This window comes from Biomphalaria glabrata, chromosome 3, assembly GCF_947242115.1.
Source record: "Biomphalaria glabrata chromosome 3, xgBioGlab47.1, whole genome shotgun sequence".
Taxonomy (NCBI): domain Eukaryota; kingdom Metazoa; phylum Mollusca; class Gastropoda; family Planorbidae; genus Biomphalaria; species Biomphalaria glabrata.
The window spans coordinates 14,870,626-14,890,102 of record NC_074713.1 but is presented as its reverse complement, the minus strand read 5'-3'; the positions used below and the strand labels follow the sequence as shown (position 1 = coordinate 14,890,102).

At 36.8% G+C, this 19,477-nt stretch overlaps 1 protein-coding gene and 1 non-coding gene across 2 annotated transcripts in view; both read left to right on the top strand.

Moving 5' to 3' along the window:
* Positions 1 to 19,477, top strand: part of LOC106078336 (ribosomal protein S6 kinase alpha-5-like) — a 130,152-nt gene that overhangs the window by 10,166 nt on the left and 100,509 nt on the right. The window lies entirely within an intron of this gene.
* On the top strand, positions 5,493 to 5,596 carry LOC129925491 (U6 spliceosomal RNA). Its single transcript, XR_008777257.1, has one exon. It is a non-coding gene; the product is annotated as a U6 spliceosomal RNA (small nuclear RNA).

Here is a 19,477-nt window from a genome sequence, read left to right as displayed (position 1 = left end):
ATGGGATCATGATGAGAAACAAACTCAAAAGAAAGTCAACATAACTAAAACAAAGAATGAACCAGACTACAAAGCCAGAATTGACAACAATGAATCTATGAATCATGACTCAAGCAAATCTACAGGGACATCACTGCCTACTACATGTCCACCCCTACCTGCTACTACATGTCCATCCCTACCTGACAATACAAGCCCACCTCTACCAAGTACTTTCCCATCCCTAACCACTGATGATGACTTCATACATCAAGACTTGAATAAGACTGCATCTGCATCAAATACTATGATATGCATTGAACATTTCTGCTACAATCAAGACAAGTCTCATGAACCAGAAGCAGATACTTATATTCAATCAACTTTGGCTATACCAGACAAAAGTGAAACTGTTCAATCTGACTCTATCACTCATACAAGTATTCCTCATTTGAAAGAATATGAGTCAACTAACGAAGCCATTACAACAAAGAATATTGAAAGTCAAAGAATAGTACATGAACACATGAAATCAAGACAGTTTGATCAAGGAGATAAAGTCAAATTACTGTTACCAGATTTCAGTAACAAACTGTTTTACAAATGGCAAGGTCCTTTCCACATCATCAGAAAGATTTCCAACCTGCTTTATGAAATCAACATCAACAAGTCAACCAAAGTATTTCATGTTCATATGTTTGAACATTACCATGAAACAGATGAAGACATCAAAGCAGAAGCTGAACATTTTGCAAGTTTAGCAACTATTCCTGAGGAAGAAGAAGAAACATCATCAACACCCATTCCTGAGATAGATGTTTCATTACCAGCATCAAATCAAATTGACATTCCAAAGGTCATCACTCTGAATGACATAGCACTACAAACAGTGAAGAACATTAAAGTGTTTACAGACCATGCAGATTTCTTTACCAGTGTTTCTGAGACATTTCCAGTACTGCAATTTGAAAGAAACTCAGAAAGCAATAACATTGACAACACCAAGTTTCATCCTCCGTCCACTCAAGGGACAACTTTTCTTCAGAAAGGAACAAATGAACTTCTTCAACATTGCTGTATTGACCGATTGAACTCAGACATGTTCAGTCATTGCTCTATTGAACATTCTAATGCAAAGCATTCTGCTACCATTGTTCTACAGCGTCAAAGTTCATCAACCAGAAAATTGAGTTTTGGTTTCGGACAGTTCTTATTTTCACCAAACTCAAACGCGGTTCAATCAGACATTATCTGTGAGATCATTATGACATGGAGACAACAGCTTCATAAACAGAAAGACCTTTTCTTCAAGTTTAGAAAACGCACATGCACATCCATGACGGCAATTCAGAAGGGTTCCGAACTTTACATTTCTACTCTACATATGTACTATAGCATATTTAGTGCCACTTGATCCATTATCATTCATACTCGTCAAGGAAGAACAGTATTCAGTTGTACTTAATCAATTAATTTGTCTACTCATTTTTTCCACAGGTATTCTATATCAGATGTTACATTTATTTTTAGCACCAAGCAACCCACTGAGGAAGGTCACTCATTCAAGATACTTTGTTTATTATGTTTCAGCATCTTTGCATATGACATGCATCAGACATCTTAATTTTTAAATCATGAGCATTTTATTTCAGGTATTTTATTTCAGGTACAATATTATTGCATATATCCTAGTACAGATACATGACAGATAATTGGAATTTTTCATTGCTTCACACATGTTGAGATTTATATCACATTGAGTATTATTTTTTCAGAAGATTGTCATGTATACATCAATTTTTTCTATGTCAATTTTTCATATGCAATATATTTTTCCATGTACACATTTTCACATTAGTACTAACCAAATGAGTTGTATTGTCATATTTCAATTTCATCATGAAGCTTCATAACCTATTCAGTTCAAGATTTAATTTATCCAAGTATTATGCTTTGTACAATTTTTGATATTGTTCATGACAAGCATTGTATCATTTTCATAACCACTTGAATAGTGAGACAGGTATTCAAAGTCATCAATAATTTTATTCACTGCATTTACATATTTTTTATCTCCAAGTTGACTTTATTTTATCATATGTTACCTCAACCATTTTTCTATAGTTTCATGTATGGTATTTTATGTATACATATGAGCATTTCTATTACCATACAAATGCTAAATGGAGAGGGGGGTAATATGTCACAGATTACATTATAGAATTGTTTGTACATTTCACTTTTTGAAAGTAATATAAGCCCTCGACATGAGTCTCGGGATTTAATCCTCAAATTTAGACACTTGACGTTCAAGTCAGGATTTACCCAAGGGACGTAATTAGTATGTTTGAAATCTATTGGATGATTTGAATTTAAACAAAGACATTTTTGAAAAGAGTTAGCGCCAGAGAATTGGCGGTAGTAAGAAGGTAAAGTCAGTCGATAATATTAAGTCCTTGTAGTCAGTCACTTTTCTAAGAGCTCGTTTTGAAAAGCCTTTGTAATATGCTCATTGATTTGTAATTTGTACATAACTGTACTTACGTTGTATTTAATAAAGTTCCAGAGTTTTGTTTTATCAAAGAATCGTCAATTGTCACTCTAGATCGTCATTTTTGTTAACTATTGAATTCAAGTAAAATCCCCGGCATAACAACACATCGTAACATCGTGCATGTTGTTACATCATACCACCAAAAGTGTTGTTACAATAATATTAACAATATGTTACTATCCAGTGAACGATTTGTCTGTGAACAATTTGTCCGTGCCGTGAACGATTAGTCGCGTGAACGAATAGTCGCGTGAACGATTTGTCGTGAACCAACTGTCGGTGAACAAGTTGTCGGTGAACAAGTTGTCTGTGAGCGAATAGTCCGTGAGCGATATGTCGCGTGAACGAATAGTCGCGTGAGCGAATAGTCGCGTGAACGAATTGTCGGATGAACGAAATGTCTGGTGAACGAATAGTCGCGTGAACGAAAAGTCGTGAACGATTTGTCGGTGAACGAAATGTCGTGGAACCCTTAATTCCGTTCCCAGGGGGGGGGGGGATTTCATTTCGGGGGGGGGGGGGGTTTGAACCCCAAGACCCCCCCCCCTGGCTACGCCCATGTCTGTTATATGTTATGACTAATACAAGACGTGATGTTTGTAGATCCTAATAAGTTGCGATAATATGGTTTAACTCTTGGGAATTCCTTTTGAACAAATACTTTTCAGCTATAACTTGCGTTTTCTTAGTTACTGTGTACTTCACAATCGAGGTGGGTTCAATTCAGTATCTTCAAGAATAACTTAATACGAATCACTGTGAGGGGCATGTAGACGTTACTTGACTTAGTGAGATATTTTTTTTTTAATGTTATTACAAATAACTTCATGTCTATATTTGGTTCACTAACGCACTTATCCCCAAGTAGTCCTACCCTTGACAACCAGATGATGTGACATGATACAGTCGAGTTTATTTGTACAAATCAAGGAGAGAATCAATGAGAACTATGTAGGCCGTTTTAGAGTGAAAGTTTCTCCAGGATCATTAATTCACGTCGTTTTCTTAATGTTTTTGTTTTATACAGGTGTTATACTGGTGTTATACTGGTGTTATACAGTATACTGGTGTTATACAGCACTTTTGTTGTTACTTCAATCTATAAATATAAAGGCATAGATCTGTAATACTTACATCAAATGTTAAGTGTAAGTCTCTGAATAGCGGCATTGAATTTGGTCTGTCTCCAGTATTTGACTAGTAAAGTGAGATGGATCACTGTGCTAATACTTTCTTTTAAAACTGCTGTAGTGTCATCACTAAATGAAGTATAGTTTTCAGTTCAAGGAAGATGTTTTTGTTTTTTTTTAAATTGAATTTAAAATATTTTGTCTTTTTACTAATTTTATATCAACCCACTCTGTCAATTTGAAACTTTTTGAAACACAATTATTTATTAGCATATATATATATATATATATGTCCTCCTTCGTTGTCGAAGATGAGCACATTTCTCGTTTCCTATGGACTCGAAGATGACTAAAGTCCAATCCTCGCTTTAAAAAGCCGACCGCATACGTGGCATGGGTAGGTTTGGTCAGTTGCAGATAGGCCTTCTTCTTCTCTCAGATTTTTGTTGGTTCGGCGCTCTATCGCCCTGGCCACTCTTCTTGCTTCAAATCTTGACACGCCATGAGGAGCGATCGAGAGCTAGTGCTTCCCAGCTGTGAATGTCGATATCGCATTCCTTGAAGGAGCTCTTGAGAGTGTCTTTGTAGCGCTTGTATTGGCCTCCCTGGGAGCGCTTTCCTGCACACAGCTCCCCATACAGAAGTCGTTTGGGAAGGCGTTTGTCTGTCTTGCGGACAAGATGTCCGCCCATCGAAGTTGGGACCTCTTTACTGTCGCGTTGATACTGGGCATGTTGGACAGTCTTAAGATTTCTGTGTCTGGTATGTGGTCGGACCAACGCACCTTATGGATGCTCCTTAGACAGCGTAGGTGGAAGGAGTTTAGTTTTTTGGTGTGAAAGGAATATAGGGTTCAGGACTCTGATGCATGTAGGAGTGACGGGAGGACTACAGCACTGTAGACTTTCAGTTTTGTGGATATACTGAGTCCACTTCGTTGCCACACTTGTTCTTGAAGTCTGCCGAAAGCAGCACTGGCACGAGCAACACGGAAGTCCACCTCATCATCTAGGTTGGCGTTTGTTGATAGGGTGCTTCCCAGATAGACAAACTTTTTGACGTTTGCTGATAGGGTGCTTCCCAGATAGACAAACTTTTTGACGTTTGCTAATTGTTGTCCATTTATGAGAATGTCATTAGCATAAACAAGACATGAATCAATTTAAAAAAACAACAACAAACAATTAGTCAATTAATTACTGGTATTTTTTGTTTGATTTTGTTTGATACCAACAAGAGAAATTAATCATTCGGTATTCAAATATAAGGCTAAATATGTAGGGTTTGTTCCCTTAGATTATCGTACTCGCTATTTCTCCCACGCCCTTTCTTGGATCAAGTTGAAACTTTTAACAACCATTTATTGTTACTAACGAAACATTAATCAACTAATAAAATTAACCAATCAGTCAATTAATTATTGGTAATTAATTATTTTGTTTGATATTGAACAAGGAAGATATTGAGATATAGTTAAAAGAGCGGAGTTCTTCCCCTTAAATAATTCTTATAAACTTCCATTTTTAATCGAATATATAGGGGAGATAATACGTTATATTTATTTTCTAAAGGGCATTGACTTAGTAGAAAAAAATTAAACACATTTTCATTTGCTTTTACCTAAAATATATTTTTAAAATCCCTCACAAAAAAGGATTATTTATTAAAATATGTATAAGTTTTACAAAATACGTTTAACTACTCTATATGTACGTTATGTTTATAAATCAGAAAAAAAAAATTTCAAAATTATTTCAGTAGTCATATACCAATATTATGCACAGAAATACTATTGAACTATATAAATAGCCAGTGTAACATAGGTCATTATACTGCCAACACAGTACATATACTAAAATTGGAACGATACAGAAGATTAGCATGTCCCCTGCGCAAGGATGATACGCAAATTCGTGAAGCGTTCCATATTTTTTTTCCTATCATCACCATTTTATCAATATTTTTTTCTTGATACGAGCATGTATGTCAAGTAAAACCATAAGGATTCTGGAGTTGACTAAACCATTCCATTTTTCTGATGTGATTGGCCCACACACGCATGTATGGGTGTTGGGCAGTAGCCCAGATAGTTCATCGAACAACATGGTGCAAACGTATTCTCAAATATGTGAATAAAAAACGTGAAATTCTAATTCACAAAATATTCTAAGTATTTTCATTAGCCTCGTAGTATTATACAAATTTAATCACAAGATGTTATCCAGGATTTTGAGGTATTCTCAACTCATTTAAATCTACTCACTATCGCCATTCGGTTTTTTCACTTTTAATCAGTCCTCACCCCCATTCCATACACCGTACAATGCAAACTACACGTTGTCTAAAAATAGGACAAAGGACATACATTACATCAGTCAATACACACACACACACATAATACAAACATACATAGTTTCCATAGCAAGGATATCGTTTTATATTTGAAATATTTGATTAAAAGAATATTATTGAATGATAAGCGATTGTGAGTGTTGTTGTTAGGACTTAAACTCTACCTCCCCAATACACAAAGCTTATATCACAAAGCTTATATCACAAAGCTTATATCAACTCAGTCTGTCTGTCTGGTAAAAAGTTTGTTCACGATATTTTTCCCACACCCATTCTCGGATAAAGTTGAAACTTTGCACAATTAATAATAATAATAATATCAACCGAGGGGATAATAACAACTGACCTCACAGACACCCTCAAGGCCCTTAACATTCCTAGAACATCTTCGTTGCCTGTCAGAGGGCGGTACTGCTGCAGACCTGCCACATCACCAGAAAATTCCTCAGTGGAAACTGTTAAAGGGACTACGATGAATTTTGTTTCTCTTTAGCGAAACTCGACCCTGGCAGCGCCAGAGAATGACTACTCGTTCATTTCTAACATAATAATAATAATAATCTTTATTATCCATGTGGAAATTTGTCTGGCGTAGACAATACATGGATCCATAAAAGAAATTAATCATTTAGTCAATTAATTACTGGTTATTAATTATGTTGTCTATTAATATTACCTTTTTTGATAGCAATAAGGAAAATTAATCCTTCATTCCTTCACATTCGTACATATGGTTAAATATGTCGGGTTTCGTCCCCTGAAATAATTGTACACGTTATTTCTCACACATTCATTCTCGGATCAAGTTGAAACTTTATAAAAAAAAATTATTGTACCTAAAGAAAACCTGAATCAATTAAAAAAAAATAACCAATTTGAAAATTAATTATTGGTAATTAAGTATTTTGTTTCATATCGTATAAGGGAGATATATACACAGTCAGTTGTAAATGCGGAGTTCTTTCCATTAGAAAAGCCTTTATCTACAAAATAAGATTAGTAATAATATTTTGCTTATATTGTTGGTGTTGACTCTTTCAAAAATGAATTTGATTGAAGCAACATTCAAACCATATTGTTTATTTATTATAGCATCATCAATGAAACTATAATTTTAACGACAAATTAAAACAATATATTTTTATAGTTGTAACCTTTCATATACATCTATCACATAATAGAAAGTGGTTACTCTCTGAGAGTCTATCTTGCAATACTTTGCACTAATTTCATCAGCTAATTTTTCTTTTTGATATATATATATATATATATATATATATATATATATATATATATATATATATATCTTTCTCTCTCTCACACACGCACTTGCTCCTTCTTTTCGTATGTAGATCTAGGAGGTGTTCGCCACTAAATGTTGAGCCAAACTAGGTCTAACTTTCCTGCCACTCATATCGAAGGTCAACAACGAGGACACTGTTGAGGAAACCTTACAACCTGGAGGTTGAAAACCTTGAGTTGCCAACACCATTGAACCAATCCCACCACAATCTGGCTGTACATTGGTCTACTTACCAACAAAATATCTTCAAGTCATGTTTGGAATGAACTCTTGTTTTTGTTTCTCTTGTAACTTGATGACTTTCCTAGCAACTTTTCATCATGGCTCTAGATTTAGTTTGTCTTGTGACTAAACTTTCCTAGCAACTTTTCATCATGGCTCGAGATTTAGTTTGTCTTGTAACTAAACTTTCCTAGCAACTTTTCATCATGGCTCTAGATTTAGTTTGTCTTGTAACTAAACTTTCCTAGCAATTTTTCATCATGGCTCTAGATTTAGTTTGTCTTGTGACTAAACTTTCCTAGCAACTTTTCATCATGGCTCGAGATTTAGTTTGTCTTGTAACTAAACTTTCCTAGCAACTTTTCATCATGGCTCTAGATTTAGTTTGTCTTGTAACTAAACTTTCCTAGCAACTTTTCATCACGGCTCGAGATTTAGTGTCTTGTAACTAAACTTTCCTAGCAACTTTTCATCACGGCTCGAGATTTAGTGTCTTGTAACTAAACTTTCCTAGCAACTTTTCATCACGGCTCTAGATTTAGTTTGTCTTCTCGAGATTTAGTTTCTTGTAACTAAATTTTCCTAGCAACTTTTCATCATGGCTCGAGATTTAGTGTCTTGTAACTAAACTTTCCTAGCAACTTTTCATCACGGCTCGAGATTTAGTGTCTTGTAACTAAACTTTCCTAGCAACTTTTCATCACGGCTCTAGATTTAGTTTGTCTTCTCGAGATTTAGTTTCTTGTAACTAAATTTTCCTAGCAACTTTTCATCATGGCTCGAGATTTAGTGTCTTGTAACTAAACTTTCCTAGCAACTTTTCATCACGGCTCGAGATTTAGTGTCTTGTAACTAAACTTTCCTAGCAACTTTTCATCACGGCTCGAGATTTAGTTTGTCTTGTAATTAAACTTTCCTTTCAACTTTTCATCATGGCTCGAGATTTAGTGTCTTGTAACTAAACTTTCCTAGCAACTTTTCATCACGGCTCGAGATTTAGTGTCTTGTAACTAAACTTTTCTAGCAACTTTTAATCACGGCTGTAGATTTAGATTGTCTTGTAACTAAACTTTCCTAGCAACTTTTCATCACGGCTCTAGATTATTCTGGCTATAACCAATGTTTCCTTGTAAGTAATATTCACTATTTAGTCTGGCTCTAACGTTACATTTAGGTCATGGTTTCATTGAGTGTTTTTTGTTTCCGAGAGCTACCCTCCTTAGTACTCCTCACAGTTTGAAATTCTTTCTTTATATTTTACATTATATTTAATGCTATTGCACTTCCCTCCACACACACACACAACTTTAGTATTATTTTTAATGAATATATTATTTCTGTAAGCCTACACAGTTTAATCTCTAACACTTTGGCTGAATTCAGTAAAGAATACATGTGTTGCTGGATTTTTTTTCGGGAGGGTTTTTGGGGGGATTTCCCCCCCCCCCCCCGCCACACACACACACATATATACACACACACACACAAATATATATATATATATATATATATATATATATATATTTGTGTGTGTGTGTGTGTGTGCATAATTAATCTTTATTACATCCTGACCCTTCATTCTTTCGGAAGACGTTCATTTTAACCTAGAATAGGTTCTTCCTGGGGAGAGTGGATTAAACTGTAAACATGCACCTCCGTCTTTGCCAGCAAGGGGGTCTGGGGGAGCGCTGTGAGCTCCCACACCGAGGTTCGGGGCGTAACCCCGCCGCCAGGCACTATTTCCGATATTTAAAACAAAAAAATGCATATTCTGAAATATCTACAGTGCATTATCCTGCTATTAAAAAATTTAGTTCAAAAACCTAATCTGCTAATCTTATCTACTTAGGACTTCCGCGCCGTTCGGAGCATTGGGCAGCAAGCTGTCTCCACAAAAATCTGTCACTGGCAATGTCTGAAGCCTCTTCCCACCTGGTGTCAACAACTCTGAGGTCCTCCATGAAAGTGTGGCGCCAAGTTTTACGAGGATATCCCTGTTTCGGCTTTCCTCGTAATGGCCTCCATGTCATCGCAACTCTTGGTGTGCGTAATTCATTTTGTCTGAGAGCATGTCCCCCAAACCTCATGCGACGCTCTGTCACAAACTCACTAAGTGGTCGACTCCCAGTTCGGCATAGGATTCCCTTGATTGAGACCCAATCTCCATAACTGACTCCTGAAATCCGTCATCCATCTTTGTTTAGCCACATTTATGCTATTCAATGCACTTTATTAATGGAGCCCTAAATTTGTAACCTCTCTTGGCTATGCTCTTGGAATTTTGTAATTGTAGTAATTTGTAGTTTGCTTTAGATTTTATATCAAAAGAGAAAGTTTTATTGTCAAAACCAACTGTTGGGGGCTTTTAAACTAAAAAAAATCTAAGTTTTTTTTTTTTAAACAAACTCAAAACCCTCTTAGCTACGCTCATAGAATTAGGTGACTGTAGTTTGCTTTAGAATGATATTGAAGAGAGGGGTTTTCAACCTCAGAACTATCTGTAGGGGGATTTTAAACTCAAAACCATCGAGGAGTTTTAAAATTAAAGCCCTCTGGAGGAGGGGGTGGGTTAAACTCAAAACCCCCTTTGGCTACGCTCATAGAATTCAGAGTGAGTAATTTTCTTTTTTTTTATTATATTGAAGAGGTGGTTTTTAGCTTCAAAACCCGCTGGTGGGGGGTTTAAACTCACAACCCTCTGGATGTGGTTTGTACGTAAAGCCCTCTGCAGTGGGGTTTTAAACACTAAACCCCTCTTGGCTACGCTCATAGAATCTGGTGACTGATGTATGCTTTAGTCTTATACTGAAGCGGGGATTTTATCGTAAAAATATATAAATTCGGAGGGGGTTGTAATATCAAAATCTCTTTTGGCTAAGCCCTTGGAATTTGGAGATTTTCGTTTGCATAATTTTTTTGTTTTATATAAGAGCAGGGTTTTAATCGCTAAACCCCCTGGAACTGGATTTTAAACTCAAACCCCCCCCCCCCCCCCCTTGGCTGCGCTGAGGAAAGTGATGGTTTAATATTAAAATCTCACCTAAAATAAACAAAATCAAAGCAAGAAATCAGTCACTAAATTCCCCCCCCCCCCCGATTTCATTTCGGAAGGGGGGGTTGAACCCCAAGAACCTCCACCCGTCTACGCCCATGATGTGTTGGAGTAATTAGCTCGCAGGATGGAGACATTGACTTCAGAATAGAATGTTAGCAATAGGTATACCTTTCTAGCTAATAGAATGTTAGCAATAGATATACCTTTCTAGCTAACATAATGATAGCAAAGAGAACACAGGACACTAGTTTGTGGCTAGAACATTTATCCACGGCACTCCAGATTCAGAAATGATAGATTAGATTTCATTAGAGATGATTAGATCAAGAAATAAGTCATTAAGAAATGATGACGAAGCAGGACGTATTGGCGCAGCTGTCTTGGCGCAGCTGTCTTGGCGCAGCTGTCTTGGCACAAAATGTTTTAGCCTTAATATTTATGTTCATGTTATTATGTCCTTTAAAAAAAAAAAAAAGGAAGAATACACACATCTCTATGTTGTTCAAAAAACAAAATGATACAATGATAGAAAGAAATGGAAAAAAAAAAATCTATGCAATTTTTCGATCCTATGAAAATGAGAGAGGGACAAGAAATATCAACATCATGGTCTCAGGAATCCACCTTTCATTGGATTCATGTTCACATTGTATGAATGTTCACATTGTATGTATGTTCACATCAGGGGCGGACTGGCTATATGGGCATTTGAGCAAATGCCCGGTGGGCCGGTACTCAAATGGACCTAAAGGGCCTTATGGATGCCTCTATGGCACGCACTAAATTGTTAAAGGTTTTATAATATTCTCATATATAAGGGGCTATACGAGCGTCATGTAAAAAACATCTTTTACAGACTACAGTGTAATACTAATTTAATCTAACACATTTTCAAAAATAATGTAATTGCCTACATCCGTATACAGTGCTATTAGTAGACTTCATCTTTTTAAGGCTTACAAACATAGGATTAAAAATCAACATATATATTTCTTATAAAGATATAGAGGATGCATACAGTTATCGATACATTATAAAAAAAATAACATAATGATTTTGTGAACAGATAGGCCTATAATTGGAGGCCCATCATATGATATACAATTTATTGGCTGTAGTGTATAGAAATGCCTGGGCCGATTTTGACATCCAGTCCGCCCCTGGTTCACATTGTATGAATGTTTAGATGTTCTGGTTGTTCCCTCAGAATTGAAGACTATTACATTCTATCAGAAACCTCCCAGAGGATGGCGGGGATGGCCGCTAGCAGGATTCGAACCCGAGACTATCGAGACGACATGTCTCTAGTACATACAACCAGACAGCCAACCAAAGTTCGCAAAATGCATTCCTGAAATATGCAGTTCTCTCCCTTATATGAGCTTTATTTCTTTTTTTTAAGTATTTTGTTTTTGGTTGCCTTGACAGCCGGTCCCCAGACTTACCCTTCTACCCACCCACTCAGTTAATTACCCTTCTACCCACCCACTCAGTTAATTACCCTTCTACCCACCCACTCTGTTAATTACCCTTCTACCCACCCACTCAGTTAATTACCCTTCTACCCACCCACTCAGTTGACCCCTCCCCCCAGTTGAAACAGATTGAAGAAAACGTTACCGACAGATTTTGTTGTTGCTGAGTTTCAATCTGCCATTTAGATCCCTTGCATGTGACAAACAAACGCTTTAAAGCGTCCTACATTAGAGTATACCGAAACGCTTCCCGTCTGATTATTGTTTTCTGGTTGACCTACATAGTTGACAGCCCCTCCCCCCTCCCCCAGATCGATGCTACAGTGTATGCCTACTGCCAACCTCTGATCCTAGACAAATGATAGTAACAGTACCTAATGTGTGATACTGTACGAGTTGGGCACATTAAGAAATCAACATCTCACCATCTCTGCACTTTAAGCTGTTTACAGGCGCTCGATCTGAAGCTTACTGCTGTCAACAGCGGTTCTAGTCTACACTTTTGTATACTCGGCCTTCTATACTGTTGAGTGCTTTAATGCATTTAGCATCATTGATGTGGCGCGCTATTCGCAATCTAGATTTCTCAGCTCTGATCAACCCAGAAACCTAGTTATCACTTTCTCACATACTTCTCAAAGTGAAGCTGACATTGAAAGCTTTAAAGCTTCTTCTCCAAGTATTCCGCCATTTCTAATCTTTACTTTAGTTTGTCTTTGTTCCTGTTTATTTCTATGTCCCTGACTGTTTTTCTTTTTTTTTTTTAATTTAGTCAACACGATTTGTTTTTGTTCAGAATCTCTCTGATTTTGAAATGACGCCCCTTCACTGCTCATAAACTTCCTCCTGTTAATGCCACGGCTGACCACATCGCCGACTTTGTCTTTGACCTCGGCATTAGTCTCGGACCACATCAATGTCATCTTCAACTGCTTTCAAGTGTAGTCCAAGTGTCATGGGGAAGGCCCGTCCAAATTGACCCATTTTCTATTATCATAGTTTTCAAACTGGTTGCTGGCCCTGTCATCCTCGTCAACCAGTCCCGGAAATCGGAGGTCGATATGATACATCCTTGGTTGGTGTTCATCTGTCTTGTTCTTGTGGCCTAGATTTCTAGGTTTATGTATTGTGTAGGATGCGACAAACAGAACTGTTTTTATCATATCGTTACTTCGACTTAGACACTTTTTAAAAGCGTGTCAGCATTTTATAGACCGGACGATTGTATGCGTTGCACACTCTAACCATCTACGTTGTTTGCGTTGCACACTTTAACCATCTACGTTGTTTGTGTTGCACACGCTAACCATCTACGTTGTTTGTGTTGCACACTCTAACCATCTACGTTGTTTGCGTTGCACACTTTAACCATCTACGTTGTTTGCGTTGCACACGCTAACCATCTACGTTGTTTGTGTTGCACACGCTAACCACCTACGTTGTCTGCGTTGCACACTCTAACCATCTACGTTGTTTGTGTTGCACACTCTAACCATCTACGTTGTTTGCGTTGCACACTCTAACCATCTACGTTGTTTATGTTGCACACGCTAACCACCTACGTTGTTTGCGTTGCACACTCTAACCATCTACGTTGTTTGTGTTGCACACGCTAACCACCTACGTTGTTTGCGTTGCACACTATAACCATCTACATTGTTTGCGTTGCACATTCTAACCATCTACGTTGTTTGCGTTGCACACTCTAACCATCTACGTTGTTTGCGTTGCACACTCTAACCATCTACGTTGTTTGCGTTGCACAGTCTAACCATTTACGTTGAATGCGTTTCACAATCTAACCATCTACGTTGAATGCGTTTCACAATCTAACCATCTACGTTGCCTGCAAGACCCAGTCATTATTGTTATGCACATCTAAAGGCAAACATAAAAAACAAACTTTGCATATATGACCTCATATCAAATTAGTTTATACGAGTTATAGATCCCCTAGCAAAACATATGTCAATAACATAACATTACTATATTTAACATAAGATACTTTGAAAAAAAAAAGCCCCAACTTTTCTTGTTGTTACTTTCTGACACAGAAAAAAAAAAGCAAAATGTTGTCTTTTTTTTTTCTTGGCGTCACTTCATGAAATCAAAACTTGATAAATTCTAGATCTACCTTTGAGGTGACCGTTTTGGTCTGACGCCAGTGTGTTCTGGTCTGAATTGATCTACTGCCGTCCTAGTCTCCTGACAAGCCCCACACTTCATTGTGCTATCAGCTCGTTGTGCAACTGGCTCAAGTGGCCAAATCAATTACTGTTGGCAATGTGGCAATTAGTTGATTGGTGTATACTATTGCTGGGTTTTCATTCGTTGATCTAGGTTTAAATCTGGTCCAAGAATTGTTGACTGAAAAGATTTTGTTCAAGAAACTAGAAAATAGTATCTTCGTTTGCTTGACAATTATGACAGCGGCTTGAGCTCTGCTTGACATTTAGCAAATATGAAACATTTCATTCACAACAAAAATGCTCGGCAAAACTCGGATTGTGTCAGTTTTTCTTGTATTTGAAACTGAGGCTGTTAATTTGACATTTGGCATGAAATTTAAGATCCTTGACTTTTGTTTCCTCTATTAGTGTATGTGGTCTGGAGAAATGCATGGCTAAGGTATTTCGTGTTGCTAAAGATGTTTTTAAGTCTATTGCTGCGACCTTGTCGAATGTCGTCCCCCTCCCAAATTGACTTTTCCTTCGCCAATGTGGTCGAATGTGTCACGTGATTATGTTCTTTACCATAGTACAGAGATGTTCGGGAAAGATCCACATGTGGAATGATTAATCATCTACTGTTTGTGTGTATGTGTTGTGGTAGAGCCTTGTCTGCAAGAAAGAATTTCCCCCATTCGTGTGTGTGGTTTTCAATTATTTCTTCTTTTAAAGCTAGTTACAAAGCTTATATCAACTCACTCTGTCTGTCTGGTAAGGTTTTAAACGTTATTTCTCCCACACCCAATCTCGGATCAAGCTGAAATTTTGCACAATTATTTCTTTTACCTGACAACAAAAGAATCAATTTAAAAAAAAATAACAAATTAGTTAATTAACTATTGGTAATTAATTATTTTGTTTGGTATCTTGAACAAGGGAAAGAAATTGAACATCTTTGAAGTGGTGGTATAAGTTGAATTACTCCCCTTCATAGGCGTCGCTTTAAATTAATTTTGTAACAAACAATTAAACAATAGATAACTACACAATTTTCTATTTTCATAAGCACCTCACTAGCAGTAGCCGGGTTGTCAGTATGTCGGCTTGAGGAGGCTTAAGCTATGAACTCAAATTATATATATATATATATATATATCTTTTTCAAAACGAATACTGTAAAACTACACTCAGATATCCATTTCTTTCTCCCCACCCCCATTTTCCCACTGGTCCAGATAAGTGATAAGATCATAGCGTATTGAGAAAGCTAAAAGCATGAAATAGCGCTAAACAAAAACAATTGGTAAACAATATTTCTAACCTCTCAGATGTATTGTAGTTAGTCTAGATCTATTACAAATTGAATGACATGACTGATCCAAACTTATTAATACTAAAACACTTCGTAGAAGCTTTGTTGTTGTTTTTTTAAGTATAGATTCTGTTTTTCTTGCTGTTTTGTTTTGTTTTAAGACAGTAGAAATCTATCTACCAGAGCTGGAAATAACTAACCACCGTGTCTCGATACCACGAAAACATTGAGTACTTTAGATGGACTGGTGAATGTCTGCTCGGTAAAAGTACAGACCCAGATAGAGACCACGTTTAGATCGACAAACTTGTTTTTTTTTTCTAATGGCCCAAACCGGATACCTGGTGAACGCTTTCATCTATCTGTTCTCATGACATTCGTGTGACTACGTGCTGTGACATGGTTACCTGGATATATGGTATTGATGCGTAAAGGCATTGAAATACTGTCACCTAAATAAAATGGCTGTGACATTGTCACTTTGATGTCATGTCACTGACAACTTACTTGAAAACACTGTTGAATCTCGTGTGTTGTGCACACTGCCATCTACGTATTATGACAGCCCTGTGACAACACGAAGTACACACTGACACGTGGATCTGTCACACGTAAGTCGTGGCACTATCTTCCAGTTTCGTGACCAGCCCTCCATCAGGCACACACACACACACACGCACACACATACATGAGTGATTCAGTCTCGAGACTGGATGTACGTGTAATTGACTCCCAGGATGCGGTCATGAACTAAATTAGCTCTATCGCTCCTAATGTGGCTCTAGGGTTAAATTTAATGTACGTGTTCACGCGGTGTCCTGCTGGTGCTAAGATTCATAGACGAAATGGTATTCAGGTTACAACTTTCTTTTAGGAAGTCCAGTTGTATAACTGCCTGCATAAGTATTGAGTACACAGCCTCTTGACAAGTTCAGTGTCACCTGTTCCATTCTTATAACCTTATAGCAGTGAAGGAAGAGAGCGTAGGGAATGTAGACACAGACTCAAGTCTTTCCCAAACTTTATTCTTAATGGTCCACTTCGCACAATCTGAGGATTGAGCGGAACACTTTGTTTATTTATTATTTTTTTTTAGAAAGATTAAATTCGCGTGGTGGTCCACTAGTTAATTATTCCAGTAGCTCGAGGGTTCTGCGGAACACAGTTTGGGAAACACTGCACTAACAGTGACTAACTGATGCCCGTGCTTCTCTAGGCCGTATTATAACCCCCACACCTCCCACATACTTTTGGCCCGTGAATTTGAGTATCTCCATCCTTCCCTTTAAAAAAAAGTCCTACTTACATTCTCTATTCTTCGGCTCTCCAAGTCTCTATCCAATATAGATCTAGCCTGTATAACATGCCCTTTTCACAAAATACTTACAAAAACTCCCGTTCATACAGCTGTTTCGTTGTTTTTTTTTTGAAGAGAATATCAGTTTTTATTCGCTCCGTCTGTCTGTCTGTCTGTCTGTCTGGTGCATAATTTTGTAGACGTTATTTCTTCCAGTTCCCATTCTTTGATCAAGTTCAAACTTTATACAATTATTCATTGTCCCTAACAATACACGAATTAATTTAAAAAGTAATTAACTAATTAATGGTTATTAAATCAATTTTGTTTGGTATAGAAAGGGGGAGCTCTTACAGTATTGAAAACTATGTACAGTTCTTTCCCTTATGTTATTTTTTTTTTTCTTTAAAGTATTTTTAGCGACCCCCGAAAGGGTAAACGACGCTATTAGTTTGTGTGGAATGTCTGTCCGTCCTTCCCGTATAGATCTCGTAAACTAGAAAATATAGTGAAAATCCGACATCATAATATTTTAGACCATTCAAAGTTCTGATGCAACGGCTACTTTTTTTTTTTTCTGAAAGCAAAAAAATCGAATTTTTAAAATCACTTATGCAAGATGTTTTTCCCATAAAAATACACCACTTTTACAACTATTTACTATTAATAGTAACAAACTCAGGAGGTATGCACCAGAGGCATGCCACAGTTAGAATGCAATTAACAAATTTATGCAAACGGATTTATATTTTTAGTAAAAAGAATTTTTTTTTTATTGCTAAGTTACGTAAGTTCTGTCATACTAACTACTACATTTACAAAAAAAAAATTACTTTTTTTAAAGAGAAAAAATCTATTTTGGTATGCATATAAGTTGGACATCATTTAAAACAACAATTAATAAGTAATTTTTCATATTATCGCATGAACTGCAAAATTCAATCACATGAACTGCAAAATTCAAATGCAGAGGTAAAATACTCAACTAAAGGAAAAAATTTTTCGGAAATGTTTTTTAGAGGATTTGAATAAGAGATTGACCCTTTACAAAACAATTAGATCAATTAGATATTCGTTATAAGACATCAGTTAGGCCAGGTTCACATCTAACTTCACATTCACTTTCACCTATCCCTTGGTCTGCTGGACCGCTGGGGCACCACACAAGATCTGTCAACCTTCTTTCTCCATTCTTCTATGTCATTTGTCTTTGTTAGAATTTCATTCTGATGTTCTTTCTGAAAATATTGAAACCTGCCTTTTTACCTGCCTGGGTGGGCCACTTCGGGGGCCGATTTTGAGTTTGTGTTTCCACACAAACTGTCTTAGTAACCTTGTTTATATTTGGTTTGTTTATAAATAGTCTACAATCGTCACATAGTGTAAAGTGTCGATTGAACTTTTGAACCTTTTGTATTTCGGCTTAGTGAAAACTTATTTGGACGAATGAACGATTCTGAAAAAAAAAGTCATTTTTAATTATGAAAAGTATTTGTTAACGGTAATAGGTTAATAAATGAATTAGTGAGTTGGTGAAGACTTGTCTCTGTATGCATGATATTGTGACCCTTTAAAATGATCCATTTCTGTTCTAATGTTGATATTGTATAAACTACAAAAACTCTCAAGAATTTCTACCAGAAATTGCCTTGTAATTGTGTCTGGTATTATGTTGCAATGAATAGCTGACATTACAAATTGTAGCACTCTGTCTAGCATTTCAAGTTGGAATTCTCTTTTTATTACCCTTAGGACCAAACGCTGGTCTATCCTATTTGTTAACTGGACGTCTCACTTCTGCTCTGTCAGACGTCAATTTAACTATAATCGATCCATCCTAATTCCCCCTTTTCTCTCCTTTTCACCTCTCTCTCTTTCTCTCTCTCACTCTCTCTTCTCTCACTCATATACACTCATATACCATGGCTTCATGAAAATACACATTAAAAATATATTCTATTTCTTGAGCGTCTAATCACGACTTTGCCGTTCTGTGCTGTATTCCTGTTACCCCATTCTGTCATCATAGTTCTTGGTCTGGTTTCACAGTCTCATGAAACATGCGCCACCCCGACTCCTAAAAAAATAATATTTAACACACAAATTAAATGTTTAGTTATTTTTTTATTAGATCTAATACATATTCTACATATCTCATCTGACCTTTTGACTTTCGCCGTAGGTGTGCTGTGACATTTCGCGTAAACAATACTTTCCGGTCAGCAACTGTCCTTAGCAGAATCGGAAGAATGGGACCAATCCTTTCTTTCACGTTGTCCAGCCGTGTCCGTCCAGCCAGCTTTTCTTTAGACGGCCCCTTTTTTGTTTTTTGCTCCCTCGTCTGTACCTTGAAGGATGACTTTTTGAAAGTGTGTCATGTCTTACATTTCTACTACTGAACCAACTCTTGACCTCTCTAAACTGTATTGAGCTGTTCCACCTTTTTGCAAGCCAGAGTTTTGACTTGTCAAAGTACAAAATCTTTTTTTTTTCCTTTTCTTGGTATCGGATACCCAGCAATTGTTCAGTACCATTGACTCTCAAAGGCTTGAATTCTTCTTGCAGACTCAGCCTTCAGTGTCTATCACAACCACATAGAGACCACTGATGTAGAATAGCTACTACTCATT